Source organism: Cetorhinus maximus, chromosome 11 (genome assembly GCF_964194155.1).
Source record: "Cetorhinus maximus chromosome 11, sCetMax3.hap1.1, whole genome shotgun sequence".
In the NCBI taxonomy this organism is placed as follows: domain Eukaryota; kingdom Metazoa; phylum Chordata; class Chondrichthyes; order Lamniformes; family Cetorhinidae; genus Cetorhinus; species Cetorhinus maximus.
The window spans coordinates 101,521,559-101,541,886 of record NC_135889.1 but is presented as its reverse complement, the minus strand read 5'-3'; positions in this window follow the sequence as shown (position 1 = coordinate 101,541,886).

The window sequence follows — 20,328 nt, the reverse complement described above, 5'->3', positions numbered from 1 at the left end:
CCAGCAGTCAACAGATTTAGCTACAGGTCAGCAAGTACAGTCTCCTACTTGTACTCCTCCTCAGAAAGCTTGAGAAAGATTATCCTTGCCTGTAGATCCTGTTGGCTGGTAAGGCCTACTGCAAGAACAGCTCCTCAGCTGCTGCCTTTTGAGATATCCTCCATATCATTGGGGGCTGTTGTGCTTTTCTTCCTCCTACTCTACGCAGACCAGTGCAGATACCCATTTTAAGGCTTCACTGCTTGTCATGGGTGAGCAACAAGAGGCATGTTAAAATGGAGGTCAAAGCATCAGAAATCCAAAATTTGTAATGTATCAAATGATTCACAATCCAAAAAGCTCAATCACACTCAGATGCAACTGAGTTGCACTCAGCTCATGGCCACTTTAAATCCTTCAGCCTAGTCAATCTTCAGCCAATCCCACCAGGTAATGGGTTGGCTGAAAGGGAGGGCTTCAAATTATAGCGTTGTGCTCCTAATTGTGCCATTGAACCCAGGTTAACGTATCATGCATGAAGCTTCAGACTGTCTGTAATGACTCCAGAAGGCCAGGTTTTACTGGGTAAAAAGAAATGATATCCTTTTTAAAGTTAAAAAGTAATTGAAGTATTTAAACAGAAACTAAAAGGGTGTACATTTGGACAGGAATATAATGCTTCTTTTGCAGCCTATTGGAGTATTCCCTTAAGCACAAGTACGGATCCTTCTTGGTAATTTTTACCATGTTATTCTTACCGTTATTCCATATCCCCTCCTCCCCCCATCATTAGAACTCCCCCACGCTGTGGAGTATTCCTTGCATCAAAATGATGGGCAGTCAAGCTCCACCCAGATCCACCAATACAGTTTTGCAACTAATTGCAAAAAAATGATTCTCCATCCTCATCTTTGATCCCTACCTGAGAAAGAAGAAAGAAAGGACTTGCGCCATAGAACCCAGGTTAACGTATCATTCATGAAGCTTCCAACTACCTGTATTGACTCCCAAAGCACCTTATGAACAATTAAATCTTTTTGAAACATAATCACTGTTGGGATGTAAGGGAGTGGCTCTAGGTAAATTGTTCCTATGGAGAACTGGGGCAGACACAATTGGCCAAATGGCTTTCTTCTGTGCTGTAACGATTCTGAGATTCTGTGAAGCACTTGTTGATTGCGTACCAGCTAATATTGGAAACTTGTTAGGCAGGGAAATATGAAAATGATCTACGTTTTATCAGTCTGTGTCCTAGCACTTTGGCACAGTAATGTATTAATCGCCGTGCTGCCTCTTTAGTAATAATTTAAGTGACAGAAAAATACAATTTATCTTAGAACGTATTTGTATGGATAGAAGAGTTGAGTATTAGCTCTTGGATGATGCACATACATCATGGTATCAGAAAAACAAGTGTGAAGGATCTAAAGGTAAATCCTTCCTTTTTTTTCTTTCTTTTATCGTGAACTTAGAATGCATCTTGACTTTGGCACATAGCCTTCGTCACAGCCAGCCTGTCTCAATTAAACTCACTTCATGACTCAAAGTTTAATTGAATTAGTCAATGGTGAAGCAAAGGACCCAGACAAGGGCATGCATCACTTTTCTAAGGGGATCAGTTAATTCCACAAGAATACCAGAGCTCTAAGTCCTGAAATATTCAGCTTTCAACATATGGCTGCTGTTGTAGGAGACATTTCTTAAGGCAGTCTGCCCTTAATTGTAGCTTTGGCATTTCAATCTCCCCTATTGGCATCACCTTTACAACGTGGGGAAGTTTGAGGTCATGCACTTTGGTAGGAAAGGCATAGACTATTTTCTAAATGGGGAGAGAATTCAGAAATCTGGAATGCAAAGGGACTTGAGAGTCCTAGTCCAGGATTCTCTTGAGGTTAACTTGCAGGTTGAGTCGGTAGTTAGGAAGGCAAATGCAATGTTGGCATTTATGTCGAGAGGACTAGAATATAAAAGCAGGGATGTGCTGCTTAGGCTTTATAAGGCTCTGGTTAGAATATTGTGAGCAATTTTGGGCCCCGTATCTCAGGGAGGACATGCTGGCCCTGGAGAGGGTCCAGAGGAGGTTCACGAGAATGATCCCAGGAATGAAAGGCTTAACATATGAGGAACGTTTGAAAACTCTGGGTCAATACTCGATGGAATTTAGAGGATGAGGGGGAATCTGATTGAAACTTACAGAATACTGAAAGGCCTGGATAGAGTGGACGTGGGGAAGATGTTTCCATTAGTAGGAGAGACTAGAACCCGAGGGCACTCGCCTCAAAGTAAAGGGAGGACCTTTTAGAACAGAGATGACAAGAAACTTCTTTAGCCAGAGAGTGGTGAATCTATGTAATTCATTGCCACAGAAGGCTGTGGAGGCCAGGTCATTGAGTGTATTTAAGACGGAGATAGATAGGTTCTTGATTGGTAAGGGGATCAAAGGTTACAGGGAGAAGGCGGGAGAATGGGGTTGAGAAACTTATTAACCAAGATTGAATGGCGGAGCAGACTCGATGGGCTGAATGGCCTAATTTCTGCTCCTATGTCTTATGATTACCACCTCTTGCCTTCCCTCAGCTGATCAATAAGCGCTTAACATGTTGAACGCCACTTGGAAAAAGTACTGAGAGCAGCAAGGGCACAAAACGTACTCTGAATGAGGGACTTCAATGTCCATCACTAAGAGTGGTTCAACAGTACCACTGCTGTCTGAACTGAAGATGGTAGATTAGCCTTGTGGCAGATGGTGAAAGAGCTAATATGACAGAAAAACCTACAGACTTCATCCTCACCAGTTACAATTGCATTTTTTCATAACAGTATTGATAAGATTGACTAGGGTCAGCCGTATGGGTAAGTGACATGGGCGGTCACCTAGGGCACTGTGAGCACAGGGCAAATGATGACAGGCAGGAAATCTCAAACTATGGCTAAAAAAGCTCATTCAGTGTTTTTTCAAATAGATCATTGGCAGCAGTCTGAGCTGCAAACTGCTCTGCAACCAGATTGAGAGAACCTCCATTGCTCCCTGCCCTTAAATCCTTCAATAGAAAGTTCCAAGAGTGGATTGCCAGTTTGTCTGATTGACAACCGTTGGTGGAAAATTCAAATCTCCGACTGGGAATGTGAATTGGATGAGTAAGTGATTGAGAAAAGGCCCCAAGACACGGGGCAGTGGGTGGTGGGGTTCAATGCAGAATGGGCGGGCTGTCTCACCTAGGGGACCATTCACTGGAGGCGAGCTGAGGGGGACACAAAGATCACCAGCTGGACCCACAGTTACCAAGGCTCCTGCTGGGCAATAGGCAAATTCAGTCAGGTTTCTAAATAAACCAATCAACCTGTAATGTAAACAAAAAAACCCACCGTGTTTAATGTATAAACTTAAAAAGTTTTGTTCAAGAGAGGGGGTTTTTGTTTTAAACATTTAAATGTGTATTAGTTGGAAGTGAGTCATTCTGTTCACTGGCAGTAGTGGGTGAAATTTGCATAGACAATACAATTATTTCTATTTCTACCTGAGACACGAAAATTTAAACATATAAAAGTTGAATTTCTTTTCGCTACCACATGCTTAATGCAACGGACAGCGGAATACAAATTCATCCAGCATGCCATTCTCCCCGGTGCCGGCCCTGGGAGTGACCATTAAACAGTCCTTGTGAAAACAAAGTCCCATCTTCACACTGAGAATACCTTCCACCGTGTTGTGTGACACTACTATCATGCGAAATGGGATAGATTCAGAACAGATCTAGCAACTCAAAACTGGGCATCCATGAGCACTGTGGGCCATCAGCAGCAGCAGAGTATTCAATCATAATCTATAACCGCCTAGCCTGGCATATCCCTCACTCTACCATCAAGACAGGCGGTGCACCCAGGTTCAGCGTTGATTGTAAAAGTGCATGCCAAGAGCAGCACCAAGCATCTCAGAAAATAGGTGCCAACCTGCTGAAACTACAACATAGGGCTGCATGGTAAGCTATCCCACAACCAATGGATCAGGTCAAAGATCTGTACTCCTCAGTCTTGCTACATGCAGTCATGAATGTTAGTGGACAATTAAACAACTAACAGGAGGGGAAGGCTCCAAAATTATTCCTATTTTCAATGATGTCGGAGCCCGGTACAAGTGTGAAAGACAAGTCTGAAGTATTCGCAAAGTTGTTCAGCCAGAAGTGCTGAGTGGATGATCTATCTCAGCCATCTCCTGAGGTCCCATTATCACAGATGCCAGTCTTCAGCTAATTTGATTCAATTCATATGATAGCAAGAAATGGTTGTGTGCATTGAACAGAACAAAGGCTATGGATTCTGACAACATGCTGACTGTAGTATTGAGGACTTGTGCTCCAGCAATAGTTGCGCCTGTAAACAAGCTGTTCCAGTAGAGCTACAACTGGCATCTATCCAACAATGCAAAAATTACCTTGCTATATCCTGTCCACAAAAAGCAGGACAAATCCAATCCTGCCAATTACTGTCCCATCAGCCTACTCTCAATCATCAGCAAAGTGATGGCAGGTGTTGTCATCATTGCTATCAAGCAGCACTTACTCATCAATAACCTGCTCACTTATGTTTAGTTTGGGTTCCTTCAGGACCACTCAGCTCAGTCTTGGTCCGAGCATGGACAAAAGAGCTGAATTTCAGAGGTGAAGTGAGAGTAACTGACCTCGACATCAAAGCAACATTTGACAGAGGTTGACACCAAGGAGCACTGAAGTGGTCAGGGGAAACATCTCTGCACTGACTGGAGTCACACCTAGCGCAAAGAAAGACGATTGTTGTTGTTGGAGGCCAATCATCTGAAACCTGCTGCAGGGGCGGAATTTTACAGCCCCTCCCGCTGGCGGGATTTTCTGTTCCCACCGAAGTCAATGGAGTTTTGAATGGCTCAGCACATTTTATGGCCCCGCCCCCTCTGCAACGTGGCCATAGAGTTCCGCCCCAGAAGGTACTCAGGACAATGCTATGGTCCGGTGATCTTCAGTATCTTCATCAATGACCTTCCTCCCATCATTGTTAATCACACAATGTTCAGTTCTACTCACAATTCCTCAGATAATGAAGCTGTCCATGCCTGCATGCAGCAAGGCCTCGAAAACTTTCAGGCTTGGACTGATAATGACAAGTAACATTTTGGCCACACAAGTGCCAGGCATTGACAATCTATAGCAATTTAAAAAAAGTCTAACCACCTCCCCTTGACATTCATTGGTATTACCATCATCAAATCCTCCACTAGCAACATCTTTGGGGTCACAATTGATCAGAAACTTAACTAGACCAGCCACATAAATACTATGGCTGCAAGAGCAGGTCAGCAACTGAGTATTTTGTAGTGGGTGATTCCCCAAAGTCCTTCCATCATCTACAAGGCACAGGTTAGAAGTGTGATCGAATACTGCCAACTTGCTTTGATGAGTGCAAATCCAACAATACTCAAGAAGCTCGACATCATCCAGAACAAAGAAGCCCCCTTGATCACCACCCATCCATCACCTTAAGCATTAATGCCCTCCACAACTGCCACAATGTGGCTGCAATGTGTACAACCTACAAGATAAACTATAGCAACTCACCAAGGCTTCACTAGCAATGCCTCCAAAACCTGTGACCTCTCGCACCTAGAAGGATAAGAGCAGCAGACAATCAGGAACACCACAACCTCCAATATCCCCTGCAAGTCACACACCATCTTGATTTGAAAATATATCGCCATTCCTTCTTCATTGCTGGTCAAAATCATGGCACTGCCTACCTGACAGCTCTTCATCACACATATTGCATTGGTTCAAGAAGGTGGCTCACCACTACATTTTCAAGTGCAGCTCGGATGGGTAATAAATGATGGCCTTGTCAGCAATGCCTAGGTGCTGTGACTGAATGAAGGAAAATTTCAAAGTTCAACTATGAGGGAGGGGTACCATCACAATATCCTTCTCATGCGTCCTTCTGAGAGGTGGAGAGCAAGCAGGAGGAGACACCAAGCTGATTCAGGCCAGAGATCGCGTGACCATTTGAAACACCAGAACCTTTCTCAACTAACTCAGCACAGACCAGGGACCGATCCTTCAACCTGCTCAGTCTATGTGCTTCAATAGCAAGCCATATCTGGCAGTCACACACTGAGCCATCAGGAAGCTATACCATCAATGCATTTTAAACTAGTACATTTAAAACTCCATTTTGTTTTCTCAAAATATTGCATACAAACTATATGGACACTAATAATGTGATACTATTCTCATATTATTTTGGTAATGGGCTTCAATTTTAGTAATAGATGCTTCAGTCCTCCAGCGCCATATGCGAAGACTTTGGTCAGTTCCTCCATAGAACTTGCTGCACACTGGTATATAAATCCTTGAAGGGACATTTATGACTTTGCACTCCCAGGAGAGAGCTTTGCCCACCAGGATACATTAGAAATTTGACACTTGCTGCACTCGATTTTCTGATCATCCTGATCCAACCTCAACAGGCAAGCAAAAAAAAAATGCAACAAGACAACGTTCAGCTTTTCGGATATGAGAGAGCAATTATCTTATCCATAGGTTATCTTCACAAAAGTTATGAGGCCATCACATTTCAGAATTGTGTCAAAAAGTATTTAAAAGAGAAAGAGAAAGGAAGCCAACTATTTTAATCTGTTTTTTTCTGGCTTGGAGCTGGAAATTTCCAATCACCTGCCAATCTGTAAACTTCTTGGACCATTAGCGATTAACCCCTAAATGACCGCAGGGTCCACTTATTTACAGAAATTACAGCTTTATGGACCTAAATGGAAAGGATTTTGCGCCACATGGTAGAACATTCCTATCATTGTATAACAGCATATTGTCTGAAATATAAATATAATGTGAGATCTATTAATACTGTACAAATTGATATTATAATCATTTACATGAACTATAGACACAAACAAGGCCATTTCAACTATTGTATCTGTTCTGGACCCCTACTTGAGGAATAAGGCATTAATCCCAATATGTTTGCCTTTTCCCCATACTCTTGTATCTTTTTCTGCTTTAAGTAGTTATTTGTTATTTTTTTTAATGGTGCAATACTCTCTGCCACAAGCACTCCCTGTGGCAAATCATTCCATGCTCCAACAATATTCTGCATAAAGCCTTTACTTGCTAAGTGATCATTTTAAATTGTAGATCTTTCGTCACTGGTTCTCCAACCAGAGGAAATTGGCTTTCCCTATTGATCCCGTTAAAAACCCTCAGAATCCTAAAAACATTTATTAAATCACCTATTTTCTATTGCAATGTAAAGAGCCCCATATCATAAGTCTCTCCTCATAAATATAACTTCCCAATTAGTTTTGTCCTCATTATACATCTTTATTCCTTACATGGGGAATGAAATATAACTAGCCAGAATTCAAGAAATTGGTAGTGTGGTTTCATTTTAACCTTGTGCAACAAATCAATGTAATTCCTATTCAACAACAATCAACTGGCTTTCATAAGTCTATTCCTAGCCTCTTATACCACCCTTTAAGGTTATTCACTAGATGCAGGGGGAGGACATTTCCTCCATTGGCTTTTTTTCCCTAACAAATAGACATGAGAAGTGAGAGAGGCAGATGGAAAAATTTGAATTATAAAGTGTTTCAAGGACAGACTTTCCTGTTCCTGCACCTGGGCTTTTGCATTGTCTGCAGGCAGTGAATACAGGGAAATCAAACAGGAAAAAGCGCAAACTTCTAAAAAGGCCTTCCCAATTTTCCATCATTAACTTGACCATCCAAAAAATGGGACAAGTACTGCGTTAGGACTGTGCATCCTCCCTGCCCAATTTTCCTGTATTCATTGCACTTGAGCATTCCAGTCCCAGAACAGGGAGGTATAAATCTTTCAAAGGACTTTGAAGTTTCATGACTTTATTATAGATAAGCATAAAACTGCCATTTTGCTCAGAACAAGATTTTAAAAAGAGCACATGATGTCTGACTAATTAATTTATTTTTGGTGGCAATAGTCGAGGGAAATGCGCACAAAATCACTCTAGAATTCTATGCTGTACTTTGAATAGTGCTAAGAGAATAGCCAGAGTAACATTTTTTCACAATAATAAATAATAAAATTTTTTCATGATTCCCTATTTTATATTGAGATTTATATTTCACTATTATTGCCAAATGTAAGTGGGTTTTTTATTGATTCATCAACATTTTTGTTAACATTGTATGGCACCCTTCATTTTGGACATAGTTGAGCATATATTTCATTCAACAGGCATTGTTGGCATTCTATTGGAGAGTCCACAGTTATTTATTTCTACATATATTTAGCGCTTGCAAGTACTTTGCTGTAAAAGTTTATGTCCATTGATCTAATATTGGAGTCAGACACTACTCTTAATATTTTAGCACATCTAGCCATTGACAAAGCAGTGACACACTCACAACAGTGAGGTGATAACATAGTTAAAACAATTTAGTTGGAATAAGCATGTATATTGAGAACAAAACTAATTCAGGGGGCTATATTTATGAGGAGAAACTTATGATATGGGGCTCTTTACATTGCAACAGAAAACAGGTGATTTTGCTTAATAATGTCTTTAAAAAAGTATAATTGGAAATATGAAAAAGTGGCATTTTCACCCCTCCCCCAATAATAGGCATCTAAAATTAGTGCTTCTTTACTTCAAAAACATTATTTTTACAATAGAAAATTCCTCTTCTGTATTTACATTTGAAGCTTTTATTCTGTGTATTTTCATCCAGCACCATTTTTTTTCCAGTAGTACATTTATTTGTGCCAACTCTGAAGTTTAGCAAAAATGGCAGTAAAAGTCATTCTGGAGAGCAGTGACAAAAAAAGACAAGAAAAGAAACTGTCAGCTAAAGAGTGATTTAGCTCAAGTCCTTACTTTCTTTGCATTGACTGTATATTTTTCAGACAAAGTGAACACCCAGATTCCAAGAGCTGTTACTTTGCTAGAGCTGGGAATAATCTCTAACTTGTCTCCTAGGTGTAAAATTGATGCTGTGGATTGGCCGCCTATTGTAGAAACAGTCAAATTTTTGTTTCCATTGGGTTTGAAAATTGGCCAATTTCTACAAGGGATGGCTGATTTGCAAGACCTGTTTCACAGCCAAAAAGCGGGTTGGAGGTAGTTTTGACTTTTGGCAAGAATGTAAAATGGGCAATATTAGATGGTCCATCTGTAAACAGCTCTCCTGACTTTTGTTCCCAGAAAGGAAATGAAAATTAGGAGAAGTTTACAATGGCCAGTTAATCGATATTACCTGCCTGATATTATCATCAAAGGTTAAATTACTCCCAATGTGGGAAATCATAGAATGGACAACCATGATGCCTTCTCTCAAAAGTTCAAAATGTGCATTTTTAATTCTGGTGACACTATCTAGAGCAAAAATGTGCTAGCCTTTCCTGAATTTACCTGATCACCCTTATCATGCTCCCTCCTGAGGAGTGCCCACCTTGTTAAAGTGAAATGAAAGATGTCACATGGGATTAAACTAGTTGCATCTTGTGGAAAAAAAATACCAGTACAGATCTTAGTGGTCTAATGCTTTTTTCCCTTTGCTGTGACATTCTATAATTTAATAATACACAGAGCATTAGGAAAACCATCTCCACAATGCTGCTTCACAACAACTATAACCATCAATTCTATATTGATTAACAAAGCTTTTCCCATATGACCTTGCTTTAAAATTTTCTCACAACATTATTCATGTCAATCTTTTGGCGATGTCTAAGTCTTGTAACAAGGTTTCAAAGCACCTAAAATAGCTTCCACGGTGTAGAATAATCTTATCACAATTTCTGAAAATAAAAACAAAAAACTACTGCGGATGCTGGAAATCCAAAACAAAATCAAAATTACCTGGAAAAACTCAGCAGGTCTGGCAGCATCGGCGGAGAAGAAAAGAGTTGACGTTTCGAGTTCTGCTGAAGGGTCATGAGGACTCGAAACGTCAACTCTTTTCTTCTCCGCCGATGCTGCCAGACCTGCTGAGTTTTTCCAGGTAATTTTGTTTTTGTTCTGAAAATAAAGTTGTCTTGCATTGCAAGACCACTAACAGAGCCAGCAGCAAAACTAATTTGAAGGATGCACATGGGCCATTGTCATTCTTTGGCACTAAACCAGATTATTTTTTCATTGTTAATGCTAATCAGTTTGAGATTATTTCGAAATATGACTCAGTGGAACTGGAACTGGCAATATTAGCAACTGTATTTTGTTATTGGAGGCACTTTCGAGACTGATGGCATCAGTGATAGTGCTAGTGACAATTAAATTCTAGGATTAGGAGTAATAATGCTGATAGCAATTGCCATAGTCATTGTAGGATAAGGGGTAACATACCTGGTAGTAATAGTAGAATAATCATAGTTAACTGAAACAATCATTGAATCACAGAAATTTTGATATGGAAGGAGGTCATTAGTTTACTTTCTCCATTGGATTTGCCCTTGTAATCTCATTTATCTGCTCTTTCCTTGTATCTTTTATTGCTTTTGTTTTTCATGTGATTTATCTAATTCCTTATTAACTCTGGTGATTGACATGAGGTATTGCATTTCATATTCTAATAGCCCATTGAATGAAAAAAAATGCTTCTAATCTTCTCCTTTGTGTTTCCAATACCACCTCTGAGTTTATGTACCCTTCGTATTTAAACCTTTTCCTAATTTGGAATATTTCCCCATCCCTCATTTCAACTCCTCTGTTGCAGTGAGGATAGCGCTGGATATTTCTAACATTCTCTGTCATACATAATACATCCTCTCATCTCCAGGTACCATTCCACATTGCACACTTTATCCTTTTCCAAAGTCCTGATAGTCTTTCTATGGTGGGCCTAACCAATTCATTGTGCTTAAATTTACTGCCGCAATCTATACAATCCACAATGCTAATGGCACACTCCATCCCCACTTTCACTTTATGATCTGGGTTTTGCCATTCCTAGATATGTTTCCCTACTCAATTAAGAATCTTATCATTTGTGCATATTTCCCTGACAGCCTTTTGATCTCCAACATTGTTTGCTTGAAAAATACCGAATTTGGTTAAATGGATTAACTTTCCTTTTGACATGTCTTTTTATCTGAATTTTGGTAGTATAATAATTTCTCTTTAGTACCTGTCAAACATTGAAATGAGTTTTTCTGTAAAGATGATGTAGTTTTATTCACTGATCAGTCTACACAGAAGCCAGTGTTGGTAAACACAGCCTATATTTTAATCAGACTAGTGTGCACTGAGGGGCTTTCGTCCTATGGTTCACTGGATGTTCTGATGATGATTCTGGTGGACTGCTATTGCTGAAAGTCATTCTGACTGAGGGTGACCACGTGATTGTGAATAGGTAATAAAGTACTCGTTGACTGGGATTAAATATCACAATATCATAACATTTGAGATAATGATCACACACAGTTGTTTTGAAACTATACAGTGAGTTGCTTACAAAATGGACAATGCATTTTATCTCTGGTAAATCGAGTTTTCATAATGCTCTGGACAACTGAAAAGTAATCAAAATCATCACTGCTAATCACAACATTTACAGACATTTTCAACATCTGGAGAAAGTCTTAATTTACCTGAAATGCACTCAAGCAAAAGTTAGGCAGCACATAAACATATTGTATGAAAGACTCTTGCAAAGAAGTTGAATTCCAAATGTTTCACAAGAAATTCTTTCCTCGTAATTGAGCACATGATTTCTGGCAAGTAAACAACCTTAGCCCCAATGTTTACCTGACCCACATGGCCTTAATGAGGCAGCAATGGTTACACTCTACTTTATGTTACTGTTCCTTGAAGCCAATGGAGAGTAAAAGCAGGCAAGGTGTAAAGCCAGCATCCAACAGAAACCCAGACCATTCCTGCTGGAGATATCAGATTGGGATAAAATTGAGGCTTAGTTAATGTTCTGAGGTTATTCAATTCAACCAATCAAGAGCTTTTTTTCAAGAGCCTTATGCACCAGTGTGGAGTGTTTCCAACATCAAATGTTGTCATCTACTGTGTTCATGTGCCCAAATAAACAAAATAATTTCCACTTATATCTGTGGAAAGGAGCAGATGCAGTGGGAGATTGGAATAAATTTGGCAGTAAGTCCTGCAACCATTTAAGATTGTATTGGCTTTGAATTGGTCCCAGTGTGAAACTTTCCCAAGATTGGGGTTTACGTAATATGAGAGCTAATTTTCAGCACACAATTTGACAAGTTTACTCTGCAAAGTGTGAGAAAGTGTAAAAACTAAATAAAAGCAGCGCTATCTAAGTTGGCAACAGTGTTTGCTAGGGCTAAGTTTGCCTACTAAAGTGTATGCGTAATTGTTCATATAATGGCTGATCATGTCTCACCTCATCAAATAAAACTAAACTATTTGAACCTATGCTGATTCACTTTACTTGCCAGCTTCCTGTCCTTCACTCCCCATAAACTTCAATTTATGTAACAGAGCCACCTTAATCCTGATCGAAGCTAAATCCTGATTACCAATTGACCCCTTCCTTGTTGACCTACATTGGCTCCTGACTGTACTAAAATGTGAAACCCTTATTCTCACCTTGAAATCTCCATCCTATCTCTGCAATCCTTCTAGTCTTATATTCCATCCCATGTCCTTTTATCCTTAGATTCTGCTTCACTTTCTCCTTAGTGGAATAATCTTTAGTCATCTCCACCTTAATCTCTGGACCCTCTCCCTTTCGCTCCAATCTCTCTATTTCTTTCTCGATCTTTATTTGTACTGCAACACTAGGGAGAGAATAGTGTGGGCTGAGTGCGCATGTGCAACTGTTCCTGATGCTTTTCCAGTTGGCGGCAAGAGTGACAGTGTTCTTTAAATGCCCTCTTAAATGTCACCTGTTTGGCCATGCTTTCAGCCACCCCATCTTCCATGGCTTACAACTGTTTCCTCAATTATTTCCATTTCTGAAATGCCTGAGGCATTTTTTAAATCTGCTTTTGTCTCTGTCTGCTCTGCTGCTACATCCTCTGACGTCCAATTTTAGGCATAAATTATATTGTATTCTTGCTCTAAATGGGAATTCCTGACTACAGCAGCCATTTAAAGCCATGATAAAATCACTCACACTCAATGCACACCAGTCCGTGCAGTTAGACTGCTTTAATGTCATGAGTGAAAAGCTCTATGAAAAAATAAAACTGCACGAGAAATATCTATTTACACTGGAGAGTGGCGAAATACAGTGATTTTCTATCCAAATTTAAGAGTTAATCTCTTAAAGGCAAAATGTGATTCTGTCCTTGTGAAAATGAAGTGATCAAATTTGGACTCATTGGGCTCCTTGTACTGATTCAACACTTCTACACCATGAGAGAGGGTACAAACCTAAGTAGAGATAACAAATTCATCAAATGAGGACCTGAAAAACTGCTACAGCAATCAGGAGCTCCAACTTGGGCTGAGGGGAGAACAACAATAAAGAACATACAGCCTTTAACCTTTTCAACCTGTGCCTCCCTACACTAACAGTTGGCAACAGTAAAACAGACTCAGCAAGGTTACTGTTCTGCATCTGAGAAAGATCTTACAAGGATTAAATTGTCCTTTTAAATAGGAAGTGAAAGTCATTTAAAGTAAATTAATGGGGGAGGGATGCACCTATTCTGGGTTGTAACACTCAGCCATTTAACCTGTAATCTGGAAACATCTGCAAAGAATTATCTGTAGCACTGAAAATATAATTGTTATTTGAAACATCAATCACAGATGAGAAAGGCCTTTCCTAAAACAAACCTAACTTGTGTTTTTTTGCTCTAAATACAAAAGCAAAGCATAACTCTCTTTAATGTAAACGTCAAAGAATTTTGCCGTGTCAAATTAAGAAGGTGAGGGAAAAGGGTTACAATGTTGGGAATGTTGCCAAACATATGAATTCTTTAGTGCTGCACTGACATTTATTGGTTTAAAGGCTGAGTTGGTCACTATACATTTTATAAATTAGTTTCTACAGCTTCTCCTGTTCTTTTGAAACCTTGCAGATTGTAACAGAGTTTTGAGCTGAGATCCCAGCCCATAGTGAAAAGAGAAAGCTTTAAAGTGCTCCCACAGCTGTGAAAACAGTGGCCGGGGGCTGTGTGTAGAGTACATCAAACAGCTGCTTCAGGTGACTGAACACCTTGAGTCCCATTCATCAAGTGCTGTTTACACTAGCTGACAGGGCAGGCATTGAGAATTACCTCTCAGCTCTGTGGTATGTACACAGGAGACAGTGTTACTCATTGTGGCATGTGCATATTCATTGAGGTGAGCTCCATAAGAGACACTTCCACGTGCCATTTGATGAGCACCAAGATTTTTCCCAGGATTGGTGTCCAGACACTCATGCGTGGGTTAATTCCAATGAACCGTGTCTGCTAAAGATATTTATAGAATTGCTGGTTAAGCTCAGGCAAAGCAGAATGGGGCCATACAGTTCCACTTCTTTCTCACCTAACGTTTATACAGTGCTGAGACTCAGAGGCTGTGTTTTGCCTAGAAAAAGATTTTTAATTTATTCTTCTAATAAACAGAACAATGCAAGCATGAATAGGATGTTTTTGTACTCTCCTCACGAACATTGAAAGGTTATAATTATGAAATAATAAGTTTCTATAGAAAAGTGTCACATATGAAAGGTTGAAGCTCAAATTGCAGAGGACCTTTATAGTAAAGCAAGGAAAATTCACATTTAATATATGAACATAAATAACACTGGATGTTTGTGATTCATTGTGTTAATACCTGTGATTCATTATATAAATACTTTCACATGAATTTCAAAAGAAAGACCCTAGAAACACATATTTCTGTGCGAGGCATGAGAATGTCATGCAATTCCAACATTAGAGCTCTGCAGATACCCATTATTATCCATCACCAGTGAACAAAATTATTTAGTAGCAATGATAAAATGTGCTCCGGAGTGTACAATACAAATTGAGGAGATGCAATAGGATCGATGGATTATGAAAAACGAGTGAAGTGACATTAACCCACAGAACTCGTGAGAGCCATGGGTGCAGATTATGAGATATAAACCACTAGGTAAGGTTTAATGTGCAATGTATTCTTCCTAATTTATCAAAATCTATGAAGTAATTGTTATGCATTCCATTTATTATTACAAATACTTGATTTTACTTGTGCTTTTTAAAGTTTCCTTTGAAATGTGATATTTAATTCTAATACAATTAGCATTTGACCTTTTATTTTACTAAGTGATTTTCAGGCAGAAGTACAATTGGTGCATCTAACATACCTTTCCAACTTTCCACGACATTAACTAGTTGCAATACTAAATCTAATAACCATGAATTTAATTTCCCAACCATATTTGAACCCAGGCATAGAGATTGCTATGAACCATCCCTCTCCCCCCTACAACAGGCTGGGAAGGGTTGGGGGATGAGATTAAATAAGGAACATGGAGAAACGTGACCACAGTCTCCCCTGCATGTTGTATTGGTGTCTCGCCATGGAGGGGCAGGGCCCCTCATTAACATATTTGAATCCATTTTTCGCAGTGCAATTGGGAGCCTGATTTAAATTCAACACTGGCCAGCTGGATTCCCCAGGACTTGGGGAACCTGACCGGAAGATGGAGATGGGAGCTACTGGCTGAAGAAGTTAAGTGCTTTTTAGAACATTCTTTGTGAGCCAGGAGGATCACTCAAGTAAACCTCCTGCCGTGATTGTCCAGACCCACACTCTTGCTGAACCCTGGCAGGGATTTCCTGGCCCCACCTGGTGCAGGGATCATCCGGTCCCACTTTGGGTGGCTGGCTGCAAACCCCACAGCGCGTGGCTGGAAAATCACGGCCCATCTTTGCCCTCATCCCTCCCGATTGCTGTGGTCGAACACCTCTCATCGTGCCCTGATTTGTCCCTTTCTCCCTCCCAATTGCCACCTCCAATGATCGCCTTCTACCACTGGCTTTCCCCAGAAGCCACACAGCCTGCCAATCTGGCTGCCTTCCAGGTGGTAAACAGAATTAAGAAAAACCTGCTGTTAAATTCAGCAGGACTTCTGCAACCCAGGATTCCTGGGTTCCCAACCCTGCTACTGCACACCCCCCCCACCACCTCCTTCCCTCACTGTTTCCTTTTATATAAAAAAAGCTGAATTTTCCATTTTCTTTTGTTGTCTTTTATTTGAAAGGTTGGAGGGAAAAGGTTGTCAATGCCTGCAGCTCAAGCTGACTTACACCAAACCTAATTTGTGCACAATGGCCAACAGCATCTGCTTCTTCTCTCTATTATTGTTATTGGCAAAGTTAGATACCTTGACAAAACTTCATCCCCCAAAACATGTATGATAATGAGAAACAATAGTAACTCTCATGACAATACCTATGGTGCATCAGGAACAGTCAGCAGCCGCCCAAGTACTAGTTCTGTCTCTATCCACTGGGTCTATAACCTCCTCAAAGATTTCAACAAATTGCTTATGCGTGACCTGTCAGTCCTGAACACTTGCTGTATCTAATTAAAGCCTGTCCCTCATAATGATCACTTATACCATGTGTTATTGTAGTTTCAACAAAATAAAGCTTGAAAGCCCGTAATTCATCCTTAACTCCCTTAAGTTCATCCTTAACTCCCCTTTTTTGGCTGTAAGTTTGGAAGGTGCAATGAAGAGTCAGTTCGAGGCACTAATCACTCAAAACCAGCTCCTCTGGGCAGGACATGTCATTGTGTGACTGACACCAGGCTCTGGACCCAATAGTCTACTCAGAACCCCATCGTGGCATACTCTTCTCCCAGGGGGACAGTGGAAATGGGATGTCCTCAAGTCATCCCTGAAAAGATCGAACATCCCCGCCAACACATAGGAGACACTGGCTTGATTCAGACCAAAATGGGGAAGATTAATTCAGGAACGCAGCAATACATCGAGAGACTTCATTGGGAACTTGGAAGGACAAAGTCGAGCAGTTGGAGAGAGCGCACCAACTTCCCAAACAACTTATCTACCCACCCCTTCAAGCATCACCTACCCCACAGATGACAGAGTCTACAGATCATGCATTTGACTTATCAGCTATATCAGAACCCATCAAACCTGAGTGGACCAAGCAAAGTGGATCTTTGATCACGGAGGGGGGGGGGGGGTTGGTTTCTGCTCAGAGAAGTTGAGATTTGTGCCAGTTTATAATTTTCCCTCACAGTGTTTTGATCCTTGCAGAGTGGTCCCAATAGTAGTGCATACAATATCTGTAATTTACAATGAAGGTCAAATGCTTTCTTGATTTTATTACTCGTTTTGTATTGAGGTTAACTTCAGCGCTCTTTATCAATTGCTGGCTCAATTGCAGGTTGTTTCCCTTTCTTTATTCCCTCAAGGGTTGCCTCCAGATGTCCTGATTATATTAAATGGATTTAATGAACTAGAGTTTTTCAGTTGCAATATCAATAGTTTTTCAAGTGGGACCATCAGGAAGTATCCACCATTTAGACAAGAGACCCTCTAACAATTCTTTATCTTATTTGTAGTAGCAGGTAGGGGTGTCATACACCTTAAATGGCAAGAAACAGCAAAACGTATCCAATGAATTCAGGCAAGCTTGCATATCTGTCAGGGCCTGGATTAAAATTGCAACCCTTTACTTGGAAGTCCAACTCTCTGCCACTTAAGTCCCCAGACTCTCATGAATTAATTGAAGATTCAAACCAAACACTGCACAGTGCTTTCAAGTGTCCACTGACAAGTGATGAAAAAAAATCGCACCTGTTATCTTTTGCCAAGGAATGATATGATTCTCAGTAAGTCAAGACTCTCAGCCACTCATCTCTTGTGTCCTTGACTATGACAACCTGTAATTTGATTTATGCTAGTGTATACTAATCTTGACCTTTTAGAAAAATGAAATCACGTTTCACTACCCACTTACTTTGCTTTTATCATTCTCATTTATTTCGCAGCTACATTCAAATATTCAATCGCTTGAACCTTATCAATTTCTTTTGGTATGAATCCTCTCTTACATACAAGCTAATTTCTCAGTGTAATTGATGTTTTATTTTTAGCTAATATTAAGCACTGTTTATAAGAAATATACAGAAATCTATTAAGGGCAAACATTTAAATCCCGAAAAAATGCAGATAACCTACGGCAAGCTGCCATTGATAGTTTGAAATGGCAACAATACCTAAAAATATGTATCAAGCAATAGATTTTAATATCATATTTAAATGCAAAAGATTCTGATTAAGGGTGATACCTAAAATATTACACTAGTTATCTTTTTCAGATGTTGATCGACCTCTGTGCACTTGTAGCATTTTCTATCTTTATTTCAGATTTCCAGCATTCACTATTTTATTTTCACCTCTACAAGGTGTGTCGGCAAAAGAAAAGGGAAAGATTTCCCCCTTTTTCGGCATTCATCATGCTCAGCTCAGAAATCCTTAGATGGTCTACGCCAGGAATCTCCTCAGAGATGACTTTGATATTGATTTAAGATTAAATTTAAGAACAGTGTAAATCCAGATTAAACGGAGCATCAGGGCTTCCATTAAACTTCCACAAATTGGGAAAATCGCCAAAGAAATTCCCAGTCAATTTCCAATGGCATGATCTTACTTCCTATACTTAGAGCTCCCCGGCTTGTCCCGTTCCGGCTTCCCATTTCTTCCATTTATTTGTCCTTACTTAGTACACAGAGTCTCGTCTCAAGATGTCAAATTATTTATATCCTGCAAAGTATTGTCTGCAATAAACTTTGATTTATCAAGTGACTATTTTTTGTGGTAGAAGTTTCTCCTCTTTTCATGTGTTCTTTCATAAAATATAAGGCATTTTATGTATTGAATAGGATGATTTAGAAATAGAAAATACCAGGTCTAAATGAAGGTGAGGTACAATAAGGAGATTTTAGTATTTTACTGCAACACTGCGTAATGAGTGTGCCTATTATCTGTGATTGATAGTATTTCTATGAAAAACACAAGAGTAGTTGATATAACTAATGACTAGGAAAGAGGCATGAGTAATAAAGCAAACTAAAAAAAATTAACTATTCTGATTGTAACAGGTTCAAAGGACATTATTATTTTGTAAGAATTTCATAGAAGTATTGACCTTGAAATGATTCTATTTACAAATATCGACAGACTATTTATATATTATTCAGGCTTTTTTCCAACACTTTTAACTCCAAAGGCAGCCTGAGTCTCTCATGAATCAAAGCCTGAACTGTATGTGAGCCAGGAGTGTGATAGCATCCCACAGGACTAACACTTATCCCTTAACCAGGTGAGATGTCCATCACTGTCTCCTATCTAGTCTCAAGGGCCATAAATACTATAATTGTCAAAAGATTACATTCAAGTTAAATCTAATAATAAGATTCAACCACAAGTATGATAGTTACACTGAAGCAGATAATCACAGCAAGTTAGTGATGATACAAATATTAGGAAAGGAATAAAAATAAAATTAGTTAAGGGGTTAAAATGTCTTCCTCAGAAGGTACCTCTTATACAGCATTTCAAGAATTTTGGAAAAAACAATCCTTTCTAAGCTTCCCAATATAATGCTTGCATTTCGGTTACTCGTGGAATCCAAATATAAATTCCAAAGGCTTCTTAATAAGTTGCCAATCAATCATACTCAATAACTTTGGTACAGTACTGAGGGAGTGCTGCACTGTTGATAGAGCTGCCTTTCAAATGAGATGTTATCCTCAGATATTGTGTGCCTACTCAGATTAATGAAAACGAACCTATGGCACAATATTGAAGAAGAGCATAAAAGTTGTCATCAGTGCCTTGGCCAATTTTTATGCCTCAACCGACATTACGAAACAAATTCGAAACTTTAACTGTGTTCCTCTCCCGCAGATGCTGCCAGACCTGCTGAGTTTTTCCAAGTATTTTTATATTTGTTTTGGATTTCCAGCATCCGCAGTTTTTTGCTTTTATCTTTACGAAACAAATTGTCTGGTTATTAACACACTACTGTTTGTGGGACCTTGCTGTGCAAAAATTGGTTGCTGCATTTCTTACATAACAACATTGACTATGCTTCAACAATGCTGTTATAATCCCAACTGATGTTAATACTGGACAAGTCAGAACCCAGAGTGAAACCTGGTTTGGTAGAGTTTTTTTTAGAAACCATGGAGGTTCGTTACTGAATACATTCACAAGAATCTGCCAGTGTACTTTTAACACAAAGAATAAAACATTTATTAGACAAGATGAAATGAACTATATTACATTGGACAAAAAGATTGGAAAGTCTTCCATGCAAATACGAGAAAAGGATTCAGAATCACACTATTCTTTTTATCCCAGCAACCCTTATAGACACAAAACCCCAG